We start from the raw sequence: 12,306 nt of genomic DNA, 5'->3' as shown, positions 1-12,306 counted from the left end.
CTAAGGCACAGAAGTATTTCAGTCAGGTCAAGCAAACAGCAGGGAAGTGATTTCTTACTACACGTTTCAGCCAGTGCTGCCTAAAAAGAATGGGAACAGAATCCTTCTAGAGTTTGTCTTCTAAGGTTTACTAAGGCATCAACACTGTTATGCAAAAGGAACAAGAAGCGCAAAAGTAGGTTGTCTCTGTCCTCTTCCCCCACCTGGTCTCATAGTTCTGAGGAGGAAGCAATAGACTCTGTCAACTGGAAGATCTTGTATTTCAAACTAATCTTAGCTAGTCTGGGGTCAATCCACATCTCTTGGAATAAAAAGACATCCCAACAGTCATATTGTTCGGAGCATCTCGAAGTCATACCCTCTGCAGCAGGGAACAAACTCTGCACAAATAACAAGACAGGTAGCTGGATCTCAATGCATTAAAAACTTTGGTGGATTAAAGTCAAGTCTTTGTAGGTATATCAAAGAAAGGAAAAAAACAAGGGAGTCTATGGAGTTTGAGTATAATAAGATAATGACAAATTTCACTGGAATTACTTAAAATTTATGTTCTTGTAGCTCAGAGCAGAATTTGCCCTCAAAATCTTTAATCACAAATAATATGACTTCATTCTTGTGCAGCTGCTTCAGCAGGTACTTACATACACACGGTAACAAAAATCTTTAGCTCAGTTACAGTGCTGGGTAGAAAATTATCCTTTCCAATTCTAAAAACTGTAGTAACCTGGCCAGTTCACATGTTTCCCTGAGTCTTTTTTGGTTGGGAATTGAAAGTTACCAAGAATGTTTTAAGTTCATTTGTCTGTATCACAGTGTGCTCATTCACTTCTTGACATCCCTTTCAAATCTGGATGAAAAGTGCCACGAAATTCAATGATAAATTTTACATCTTGCTGGTCGTCTGACCCAAAAGGGACAGAATCCACATTCTGGTGGCAGTACATGAAGTCACTCAGCCTGCTCACCTCTGTGTCTCCCAGTATTTCTGAACTACTGCTTTACAGTCTTCTCAGGTGCTCCTTGCTACTTGTCCACTTTATTGCTGATTCCCTTTTTTCCTTCTCTCCCTTTAGGCATGCCTGCCTACCTCCTTCTTCTGCCTCTCTGAAAATCTCTGAATTTATAGCTTGACTTTTAGAGTCTGAAGCAAAGAGTAGTGAGATGAGCAATTCTAATGCCTTTGCTGTGAGGGAACAGAGAACCCAGCTGCCCAGCACAGTCTCTGCAACGCCGCATTCACCAATGTGTTGCACAAGATTGCAGCTGCTTTTTCCACCTGTTTTTCTTCTGAGAATTAGCATCTGAAGCCACAAACATGCAGGAATTTGATGTGAGTAGCATGAAACATGTTTGTATGGAGCAAATGTTTTATCCTGCTTGTGCTGGAAAAGATGTGTGACAGAAGACTCCCTGACGGTTCAAGTGTTTATTGTTAAACCTGATACGGATGTGTCCAAACTGTTCAGACCTTAGTTAGGATACCGAGATATCCAAACTGCCTGTCAATAAGAAGCAGGGTAGACTGAGCAAGCTCCAAGCTTCTAGACAGGACAAGCAACGTCAAACTTACCCAAACCCGAGGGTGAGGGGCTGGGGCTGGCCCAGTCCTACCCTGGGAAGGGGAGCGAAAGGTCTGGAGCTAGGCATACTGGCAGGGCTTGGGCTCATTGTTCACGCACCCGCTGAGGGAGTGAGATGGCGATTGCTGCTGCTTGAAGAGTCAGCTTCTCCTTCTCAGCTGTGCTGCCCCGCACGTCTGACTCCACCCTGCAATACAGGAACAGCCCTTGCTTTCCAGGGCTCTGGCACGGGCAAAGCGGGCAGCAGAACCACAGCTATGTTGCTGTTCCCAAGAATCTGCTGCCAGAGGCAAGTGCCTGCTGTGTCTTTGCCTAGAGAAAGCCCATGAGGAAAATGTAACTCACACAGTAAATCCATGATACTGTGGCTGGAAGCCTTCTAGTGCCCACGCCAGCACACTTGGAGCCGTCTGAGGTATATCTGTCGCACAGCATACGACACTGCTGTTGTAACAGCTATTTCTTGTTCAGTGGTGGACAGTGCCAGTACTTTGCTGGAGCCCTGGAGCAGTACATACACAGAGTCGACATATTTACAGCTCTTAGGAACTTGCAGTTCCCTCCAAGTGGAAAATTCATGTTATTCTATGTGTTTTACACAGTTTTGGTGCTAAAAGAAATGAGAACCCTTCCTTCCCTTTTACAACTACATCCAGTCTTTACTATCTTCTACATATCCTTTTACTGATTATTTTCTTTACAGAGCTATCCAGCATAAAAGACAAAATACAGACCAAAAAAAGGAGAACACTCTCAGATTTTGGTTTATGAGTAAAGAAGGTTAGTCTGTGTTTTACGGGATGGGATTTGGGAAGGAAAGTTACACCGTCTGCAGGCTAAGGGAGGGCGTTTGCACTTAGAAGGGACAGGATGGGAAATGAGGCACTTGAGAGGGATAATGGCAAATGAGAAATGGAATTAGCAGAGCCCAGGCGGTGCAGAGGAGTGACAGGTGATGAGTCACGCCGGCAGGAGGAGGGGAGAGCGGAGCCTCACAGGCTTTGAAAGCCACGCGGACGAGGATTTGGACTCAGGGATGGGTCTGAAAGTGTGTGTGGAGAGAGGGGAAAGGAGAGGTGGGATATATGAGCCCTGCTCCTGGGAAGACACATAGTTCAATAGGTTTAGCAGATCACACGTAACACCAGCATATATTCAGCTGTTGTAATAAAACAGCTACGCGCACATGCCACATGATCTGAAATACATCTCTCTGCAAAAAAAGCGTTCCCTGCTGTATAATCTGTAGTGTATCAAACTCTAGTTATATCCCCATGTGATCTCTTTTAGCTAGACTTCTTCAAAATGGTGCGGTTAAAATCGGCACCACACAAATATGGATGCAATTCAGTCATTTCACAAATAGTTTATGCCTATTTAACTTGAAGCTCCTATTGAAGTAAAGATGTAGAAACTGACTGATAAATCTAGGCAGTGGCTCTGCCACGATCCCCCACTGGTTGGGATCCCTCCAGTAGCAGAACTGGCATTTTAATTCACCCTGCCGACGAAGACGGGCTGGAGATGCACGGCGGGCTGTGCACCGGAGAGGTGAGAGGATTGACCCACCTTGTCCCGCCACCTCCTCGCTGGCAGCAGCAACTGTGAGCAGAGGCACGAGAAACTGGAGGTTTCAACACCTGAAGGAGATGCAGTGAGACCCAGCGGGTCTTGGGTATGAGAGCCCTCAGATTCATCATCGAGAGCCATGCCTCGCTGAGTTACACACCACACCTCAGCCAAGCCACCCTAACTGGCCGCGTGTATAGCATTTGCGCTGTGACGTCTGAAGATCGTCAGATAAAATTAAACAGCATTATGGATATAAAATCTCAAGTCATGCTGAGTTAGAATGTGTGATTGGCACTTTAAAAATGCTTACAGGGATTTATAAATAACAGCATCTCTTCTGCCACTTATCTGTCAAGAAGTCTCTCGTAGGAGAAGCGAGACAGCAGTAGGGAAGCCGCCAGTATTTTAGGACATTTTGGGCCACGGTGGGACACAGAGGTATTTGGGGCATTACGTTGTATCTCCCTGTTCCACCACAAGGCTCACACACACGTGCCTCCATAAATTTGCGCTGTGGAGCTCTAATTCCATTGTGGCTTTTTGATGTCTACTCAAACAACATTAGCTTTTCTGTCATGTTCTACAATGTAAAAAATTTTGGCGAAAATGTCAGCAGAATGGTATCTTTAATCATATTTATTGATTGACCTCAGAAGGCTCAGTGCAATTTAACTGGAACCCCTCAATGCAGCCGGGGCAGGTTCTGCCGGTACCTGTTCGTAGCACTGCCTCCAGCCCCAGTTTCACGAGTACCTTTTATTTCTAGTGTCCTTGGAGCCACTTGACTTCCCCGATATTCCTCCTTCAGCCCCTCCTTCTTACAGCTAATGCAATACGCTACGTAGCTAGAAATGGTTGCTCATAGGTAATATGAGGGTTTAATAGGTAATATCTGGAGCAGAAAATAGATCTGCTCACCAATAATGGCTCCAGTTTGCTGTTGTCTGACCAGTCCCATGAACCGATGGGACCATTCAAAAATCCCATGCGGGTATTACGAATCCTATTTACGAATGTTTTTGTTGGTTTGGTTTTGGTTGGGTTTTTTTTTTTTGTGCTGCAGTCAAAAGCTAAACGGAGGTCCTATGAGCCCAGCTCACGAAATCGCCAGGAAGATCTTCAGGACGGCAAATTCGAGACGCTGACTCTGCCCGTCAGTGGGAGCCCGGCAGCTGGCTGCCGTGTCCCCAAGCACTGGTGCCGACACCCGCCGAAGGGGATTTCTGTAGGAGACCCCACGCAGGTGACAGCCCTGGCGCGGGGTGCGGGTGGAGAAGCCGAGGGCCCCCACACAGCCCGCTGTGGGAAGGCGCAGCCTGGCCCCCAGATCCCGGCACCTTCCCACTCTCTCCCCGCAGCCGGGGTTTGTCCCCCGCGTCCCAAAAGCCCGGCCAGCATCACCCAGCGCGGCGCGGGATGGAGGTGAGGATGCCCTGCGCCCCGCTGGGCCCCTCGGGCCGTCCGCGGGTGCTCGGAGGCTTGCGTGAGGGGCCACAGGCGAAGGGGCTGGCTGCTGAGGCGGCAGCGGGCAGAGGCTCTGCCCCGGGGCGGAGGGGGGGGGGGGCCTCGGCCGTCCCATACAAAAGCCTCGCCGACCCCGCACGGCCCCAGGCCCGGCCTCCGCCGCCGGCCTCGCCTTGGGCCGCGGCGGGCAGGGCAGGGCAGGGAGCGGGGCGTCCCCTCGGCGGGGGCAGAGAAATGGCGGCGCCCGAGGTGGCTGCCCTCCCGCGGGGCGCTGGGCTGGGGGCGAGCGTGCGTGTGCGGGACAGGGAGCGCGCGCGTGTGTGCGTGTGTGTGAAGGGTGGGCTGTGTGGGGACGGGCGCGCGTCGGCGCCGTGGGGTGAAGGCTGCGAGGGGGGGCGACGGCGACGCCCGTGGTGGGGGCGAGCTCGGGGGACGGGGAGGGGGGGGCCAGCGCGCGGCGGGGTGCGCGGCGCGCGCGGGTGCTGGGGGCGCGCTCGCGTGTGCGTACAAGCGCGTCCCCGTGCGCGGCTGCGAGCGCGTCCCTGTGTGCGAGTGTGCGAGCGCGGGGCGGCGCGGCGGGGGGGGCGCAGGGGCGGGCCAGCGGCAGCGGCGCTGCTGGCCGCGGTCCAGCCCGGCGCACTAATACAGCCTGGCGGCTCCCGCCTGACTGACGCCGGCCGGGGCTGCTGCCGCCGCTGCCGCCGCTGCGCCCTGGCCCCGCCGCCGCCGCCGCGCAGCTGCAGCCCCGCTCCCGCCCGCGGCGCGCCGAGACCCCCAGCCCGCGCCCGGTGGCAGGTAAGAGCCGGGGCTCCCGGCCGCGTCCCGGGAAGGGCGGGACGGGGGACGGGACGGCACGCGATCCCGCCGCCGCCCCAAACTTTCCCGCCGGGGCTGCCCCGCATCCTTCCCCGAGCCGTGCCGGGTCCCGGGGCGGCGGCGGCGGGCCGCAGCATTCCTCCCTCCCCCCCCCCCCCCCGGTGCGCCCAGCGGGGCAGCGGCGGCGGCCCGGTGCGGTCCGGTGTGCCCGGTGCGGTCCGGTCCGGCCCGGTGTGCCCGGCCCCGCGGCGGTGGGGCGGTGTGCGGGCGGGGGCTGGGGCCGGGGCTCCGGCGGCGAGATGAGACAGACCGACGCCAGGACTGGGAGCGAAAAGGAGGAGCGCGGGGAAGAAAACGCTTTTTATGGATGGCTAAACGCTGACAAGTCTTCCCGCTGTTAGGATTTCTTTCCTTCTCCTTTAAGGAGGAGGAAAAAAAAAAAAAACCAAACCAAACCACCAAACCCAAAAAACCAAACCAACCAAAAACCCACATGACACGTTTGGAAATACTTTTCCTTTCAGAGGTTATTTTCTGTTCAAGAAATCCCGCTCCTGGACACGCTCCCAGGCAAAACGGAGCAGAATTGCTGGGATTTGGGGTTGTATTCCAGCTACAAACCGGGACTCTTTTTTTTTTTTTGGCTCCGAAGTTAAAATGTTACATGTTAGCAAGTAGCCGACGTTTCCAAAAACGATATGGCAAATTATGAATTGTTGTAATTTTATCTCCATGCCCGGGCAGCTCTAAGGGGAGGGAATTCAAAGTTCGACTCATTCGTAACAATTCAGATGCTGTGCGGTAACTGTGTTTTCCTACTTTGATTTTATGGGTAAATTTATTTGATGCTAGCCAGGTCTACTTTAAAACAGGCATTAGCGGGAATAAAAATAAATGACACACACATGGATGCGCACGCACACGCATGTGCGCACTGTTAATTACTTGCGTTTTATAAATTAGTGAAAAAAAAATTTTCAGCCGAGAATGGTCGACTTCTCAGTGAATGAGCTCTCCTTTGGCAGAAGTGGGAAATGATGTGCAAGGCTCAGGAATGTGTTCAAGTTTGCGGCGATTTGGGAAGGACACTGCAGATAATGCAAGTTTCAGTACTTTGTATCTCCGATGCGTGGAAATGTGCATCTTTATATGTGCATGTGTTTGTGTGGTAGGAGTAATCTTCTCATCTTCAGGAGTATAAGCTGAAGAAAGAGCTGCAAAATTCTTCCCCTCAGCAATGGTAGGACAAATGTCATCACTCAAACAAACCTCATCCGTTTTAATCCAGCCAGACAACTCCCTTCTTTCAGATTTGATAAGTACCAGTGTCTGGCTGGTTTGTGTTTGCTTCCTGTTAGATTTTAAAGCAGAGGCTGGGGATGTTTGTGGTTTGTTTGTTGTGTTTTTTGTTTTCTTTTTGATATTGAGTTTAATTTGACATAGTAGCTAAAATAAACGTGCCCAAAAATAGATTTAAAGTGAGTTGTATCAAGAAGGATATCTTGTATTATATTTACTGAGTTTAGCAGTAGTTCCCATTCTTGTCTGTCCTTTGTGATGGAGTTAAAAACATTTTCTTCTTCACTTTGTTAACTCGCACATAAGCTGATAAACAGTAATTCTGCAAAAATGACTGGAATAAGGGTCAAGTGTATTTTATCATGAATCCTTATGATAATCGGGATTTGTAAATTGATACGAGTTGGAGATAGAAGCTTTCATTTACGTGCAGCAGCTGAAACGAATACGTGCAAAGCTGTCAACTACACAACTTTGTGAAGAAGTTGAGTATTAATATTTTATTAACACACTTGCCCAAGGCTAAGAGGCATGCACACACGTGCCAGATATCTGCAGAAGGTGGGGACGTGTGTAGAGGAACTGGGTAGCACCTCGGGTTTGGAAGCTGCTCTCACTGAAACTGGTAGTAGTGCCCCAAGTTGTCTTCAGTGGGTACAAGAGGAGGCCTGACTCACTAAAACAGGAGTGTAGAGGTGTCAGTATCATGTATCACGTTAACATCTGGACAGTTAATCCTCCTTTCTCTCCTTTTATTCTTTTACAGACTTTCTGCGTCTGGCATCTGAATCCTTAGCTATCTGCTGTTATCAGCCTGCGAGATAGTGTGTCATGTAATCCTCTCTCCTGAATGCTAAAGTACTGTAATTTTGATGGCCGGGCTAATCTGTTTCTATAAAGTTTTATTTTTCCATTGTTAAATTCAAAGGACAATGACTACTAATTACAAGTGACCTCTAACCAAAACACTAGCTACGGTTTATCACCGATGCTGATACTGGCTAAGAGTCATTCCAGCATCAGCAGTACTAGGGACCCCATTTCAAAGAAACTTAACAGAATAAGGGGAGCCAGAAGGGAGAAAATGTGTGTGCTCTGGGTAATTAGTCTGCTGCAAAAAAATGTAGTGGAAGTGTAGAGAGATTCCATTTGCTGTGCAATATACCCCTTACAAATAATAATTACAGGGATGGGGAAGAAAGAAAAAAAAACATCATAAATATTTTAACTGAAAACAGCACAGCAAAAACATACATAGGAAAGGTTGTTCTGGTAGACTGGCTGGTTTCCTGCTGCAGGCAGGTATAAAGAATCATTAGTGTTATTGTATATTAACAGCAAAAGGTAGTAGTAACAATGACAATTTGAGAGAATCATTGCTGTCCTATTGCTGTCTTTGAGAGCATTTGTTGTAAGGAAGCATTAGACTTTGAATACAGTATAATGAAATTAATTTTTCAAAAATATCCCAAATTATTTCCCATCTTATATTTTGTCTGTAATGTTTGAATGGTTAATACTGTGGAAATTTTACAGATGAAGAGGTGAATTAAAGAGTCTACGACCCTGTGTATTTATTATAGCAGCTGAAAACCTTGCTGTGCTTTTGCAGATGAGTGGATCTAATAGACTGCAGGATCAGAGCCCAGATGGAGATCCTGACTAATACATGTATGTGTTTAAATCGAAGCAGGTGAAACATCATCTGCCCAAGTTTTGTGCAGATACCTGTGATTTTTAGGCAGATCATTCTGCAGGACCGCTTGCAGGTTTCTGCAAGAGCTATTGCAACATCATAGACAGATGTTAAGGTTGAGCAGTTTGCTTTGAGGTTCAGCTCCTCTGGACAAGGGCACAGCAAGGATACGGTGGAGGTGGACATGGACTGGAGTCAATTTCCCCATTTATGTCGTCACCCCTACATAAAAACACAAAACAAAACAGAAGAAGAAAATCTGATAATCGATCTCTGTTTTTCTGAGACAGCATTAAGATCGAGGTGTGTTTCTGACTGGGAGGAGAAATGCCTTATCTTTCCCTCATCCTTCTCTCCAGAACTTGTTTCCTTCCCACTCTTCTTCCTTGTCAGTAGCATCACCATCCTCCCCTCTGCCAACCTTAGCATCATCTTTGCCTCTTCTGTTTCCTCACAGGTCTTGGTACTCCCAGATACCTCTTGACACTTTTTCTTCATGTTACTTCTTACATTCCTCCTTTCTTTTATCTGCAGCTGCCAAAGCATTAGTCCACACTGTGGCAACCTTCCAGCTTGATACTGCAACCTCGCGTTTCCCAACAAGCTCTTTTCTCCCACCTACATTCTGCTCCCAGTCAGCATGACCCCTGCCAAAATCCTGCGTCTTTTGCTTTTCTTTCTGAAACATCTCCATGCAGACTCCTGTTCTGGAGTCTCTCTATGCGCCTGGTCTTTGTTTAGGCTTTGAAAATGTTCCCCACTTCCAGAGTTCCCCAGAACTATTGGCCTCAAACTCGCTCCTCCACTGAAAGAGAGAAATGAGGAGGAAAGAAAATTAGCAAACCCTTGGGTCATTAACAGTTTGTTCTGCTTCAGGCTTCCTTTCACCCTCATTACCTGGCTACAACAGGAGCCAGATTGGCCATTTCTTGATAACGGTTACTCTGTGTTTGTTTGGTCTGGCGGTGTACTCGGTCCTGCAGCCGTGCTGTGAAGGACAGCAGGCAGGGAGCTGGCGGTGGTGGTACCCGTTCCAGAAAGTGGTGTCTGCTAATAGCAAAGCTCAGTGTAACGAAGAATCCTTTATAACGCTAATAGCCCTGCTGCTGAGGTCAATACATTTCAACAATACTTAATCTTTTTTTTTGTGTATTTTCTTGCTGTGCCTTTCCTTAACAAAAAAAAAACCTTTTTTTTTTTTTTTTTTGAAGCATTCCTGTGTAGCGTTCCTCGTAGAGTTTTACAAAGCCATCCCCATCAGGGTACCTGTATGACAGATGCAAAAATCAGGGCACCTGAGGGAAAACCATTTACCCAGCGGTCTGTGGCAGGATGCGATCCCACACGCTGCCCAGTAGGCGCAGAACTGACCGGAGGCACAAGCAGTTCACGTGGCTTTTTGAGACTCCCTTAGGGTTACTTGCTGGCCTGGCCTATCCAAACCTACTTGTCTCTGTCAAATTACTCTGGCCCAGCTGCCAACGTGCAGTTTCTTACCCTGCAGCACATATGAGGTAGCTAATTTATCTCTCCCTCATCAACAGATCTTGAATTACTTCACGCAGGGCATGAGGCCTCCACAGGGACACCTAGAGTAGAGAAACCAGAATTAATTCCTGTGGGAGGCAGAAGCCTGCGGCTCCCATGCCTGCCCTGCTGCACGTCCTACAGGACTGATGCTGGGACCAAGGCTTCTTGGTGGTAACCTGCTTGGGAGTCTTGGGCTGGAGGGGCTGCGTGAGGCAGAGCCGACTGCTAGGAGGGGAGAGGATGGGGAGAAACAGCCCTGAAGAGATGGGGTATTACTCGGACTCCTGAGGTGGGTTTGCAGAAGAGAGATATGTTTCTTTTAGAGACTCAGGGCCCTATTTCTGCCTTTTGCTCAGTGTTTTCTAAAGCTGGTTGTTAGCATGGCGTGTTATCTTAAATGCTAAAGAGAATCCAGCCTTCGTTTTATACTCCCAGGCACAAATGTAGGCATATGAATCCTGTTTAATCTCATAAGCAAGTGTTCTGGTTTACAGGGAAGCGGAGCACCCACATCTTCAGCAGAAGCCACTGGGAATGGCCAGCCATCTCCTCCTTTCCCCCCACAGGAGGGAACTAGATAGACAAGTTCTTGCTCCTTTTGTTCTTAGTCCTGTTGTTGTGAAATAACTTCTATAGAGAGTCCAAGCATGTACAGATACTTTTCATGGAGAATGCCTCAGTGCTGTTGCTTGGGAGCATTGGCCCCTTGTCCAAGGCAATCCCTGCCACTGAATCAGATCTTTACGTGGATAAAACACACTAATATTAGTGCTTACCTGTCCTCTACGCTCTTATTTTTTGCAGTTCTCCAAGATGTAGGGCCTGTGGATGCTCCACCCTTCCTCCCCCCTGCAGGGTTTCACAAGCCACTGAGGGCTCAATTAGCACAGATCACTGCGGGTGTTCATGCAGGAGAACCTATACGTCAATCTTCTTGCATTAGCAGTTTCCCACAGTGATGCACAATCAAAGCCTTTTAGGAAAAACAGATTTGAATGTGATATGGTTTGAACACAATGAAATGCTAATGTGATTCCATGGAAAACTGCTAACATGATGTATATGGAAAGCCTTTTGTGTGTGAAGTGTATCATCCCCCTGTATGCACTTGGCCAGGCTTTCTCACCTGGGGGCAAGGAGAGGTGGCCGGCAGTACTGCTGCCCTCTCTCCAGGCCTGCTGTCAGTCAGAGGGGAAGCTCTTCTGGACGTTCTTCCTTTTGAGTATTTTACTGAAGATCTTTATGATCTATTGATCCATATTTCACTTGCAAAGCTGCGTGATGCTATGTTTCTGCAAAAGATGACTGCTGCCTTAACACCGTAACTGAGTAAGTAACCCTTCAGGCAGACTTCCCGGGCGTCTGTCTCTCTCTCTGGGACCTTGGGTGTTAGGCAGGGAGCCTCTGTGCCGGGCTGCAGCCAGGAGCGTGGCAGCGGGTGCCCTGTCAACATGGGGTGCTGAGAGGCAACGGACTCCCCGGCTAACTCCCGGTGTCACAGGTCATCTCTGACTTTGTGGCATTAGGTACCTGGCACAGCTAGGCAGCAGGTCTCAAAAGCATGAGATGCAGACCTTGCATGGGGAGAACTAGGCGCCAGAGTTTCCATTGCCGGGATCAGACCTCGCAGATCTGCCAGCGGGAGCCAGCCCGTCAGTTCTCTGTATTTCCCCAGGAAATGAAGGTATTTGGCACCACGCTGAACCTCACCCAGCTGGCCCTCAAGTCTCCTGTTAGGTAGATGGGGTGTGCTACCATACAACATGAGAAGAACATTTGCTTTATCCTTTTGCCCTGTGTGCACTGTAAATGTACAGCCAGAGCTCCAAAAGTGCATTCCTTTCTAACAGCTTAAGACACTAAACTTTCAAGATAGGGTCCAAGACTTGAGTACCACATCCTTGGTGAAGTAATTGTTCTTTGGATGTATCCTTATTCACAACATTCTTAACATCTAACTCCAAGCAAATCCTTTTCCTAGAATTGGTGCATTGGAATAGCTCCAAGAATGCTAGTGATTGATAACGAGGATTACAGGATCTGATTAGTGTGGATATAAACTTTAGGCCCGCAATGAAGCTGAAATTCTTTTCTAGTCCCCTTCTTCCTTTGTGAAGTGTTTGTTCTGGAGGCACTTGGCTGCATGCTTTGTATTAGAGACGAGTCAGCGTTTATTTTAAAAGCAGGAATTCTATTTTTTGCGTATTTCCAACCATTCCATTTTTAGAAACACCGATGGGCTTTGCTACAGTTTCTCTGGGAATGGTGGGTATGTGAGGAATGCAGGACCGACTGTCTATAAAATGGGGATAACCAGAGCCATGAGAAGGCATTTTGGCCCCCCAGGGC

At 48.7% G+C, this 12,306-nt stretch overlaps 1 protein-coding gene across 1 annotated transcript in view; it reads left to right on the top strand.

The window, feature by feature from the left end:
* Positions 1 to 5,309: 5,309 nt before the first annotated feature.
* Positions 5,310 to 12,306, top strand: part of SMAD9 (SMAD family member 9) — a 43,969-nt gene continuing 36,972 nt past the window's right edge. Inside the window, exon 1 of the mRNA XM_052812734.1 lies at positions 5,310 to 5,411. The gene's annotated coding sequence lies outside the window, so the exon portion shown is untranslated. The remainder of the gene's footprint in view (positions 5,412 to 12,306) is intronic.

This window comes from Harpia harpyja, chromosome 17, assembly GCF_026419915.1.
Source record: "Harpia harpyja isolate bHarHar1 chromosome 17, bHarHar1 primary haplotype, whole genome shotgun sequence".
NCBI classification, from domain to species: Eukaryota; Metazoa; Chordata; class Aves; order Accipitriformes; family Accipitridae; genus Harpia; species Harpia harpyja.
The sequence above is the reverse complement of the archived record's forward strand: the minus strand, read 5'-3'. Positions and strand labels throughout refer to the sequence as shown.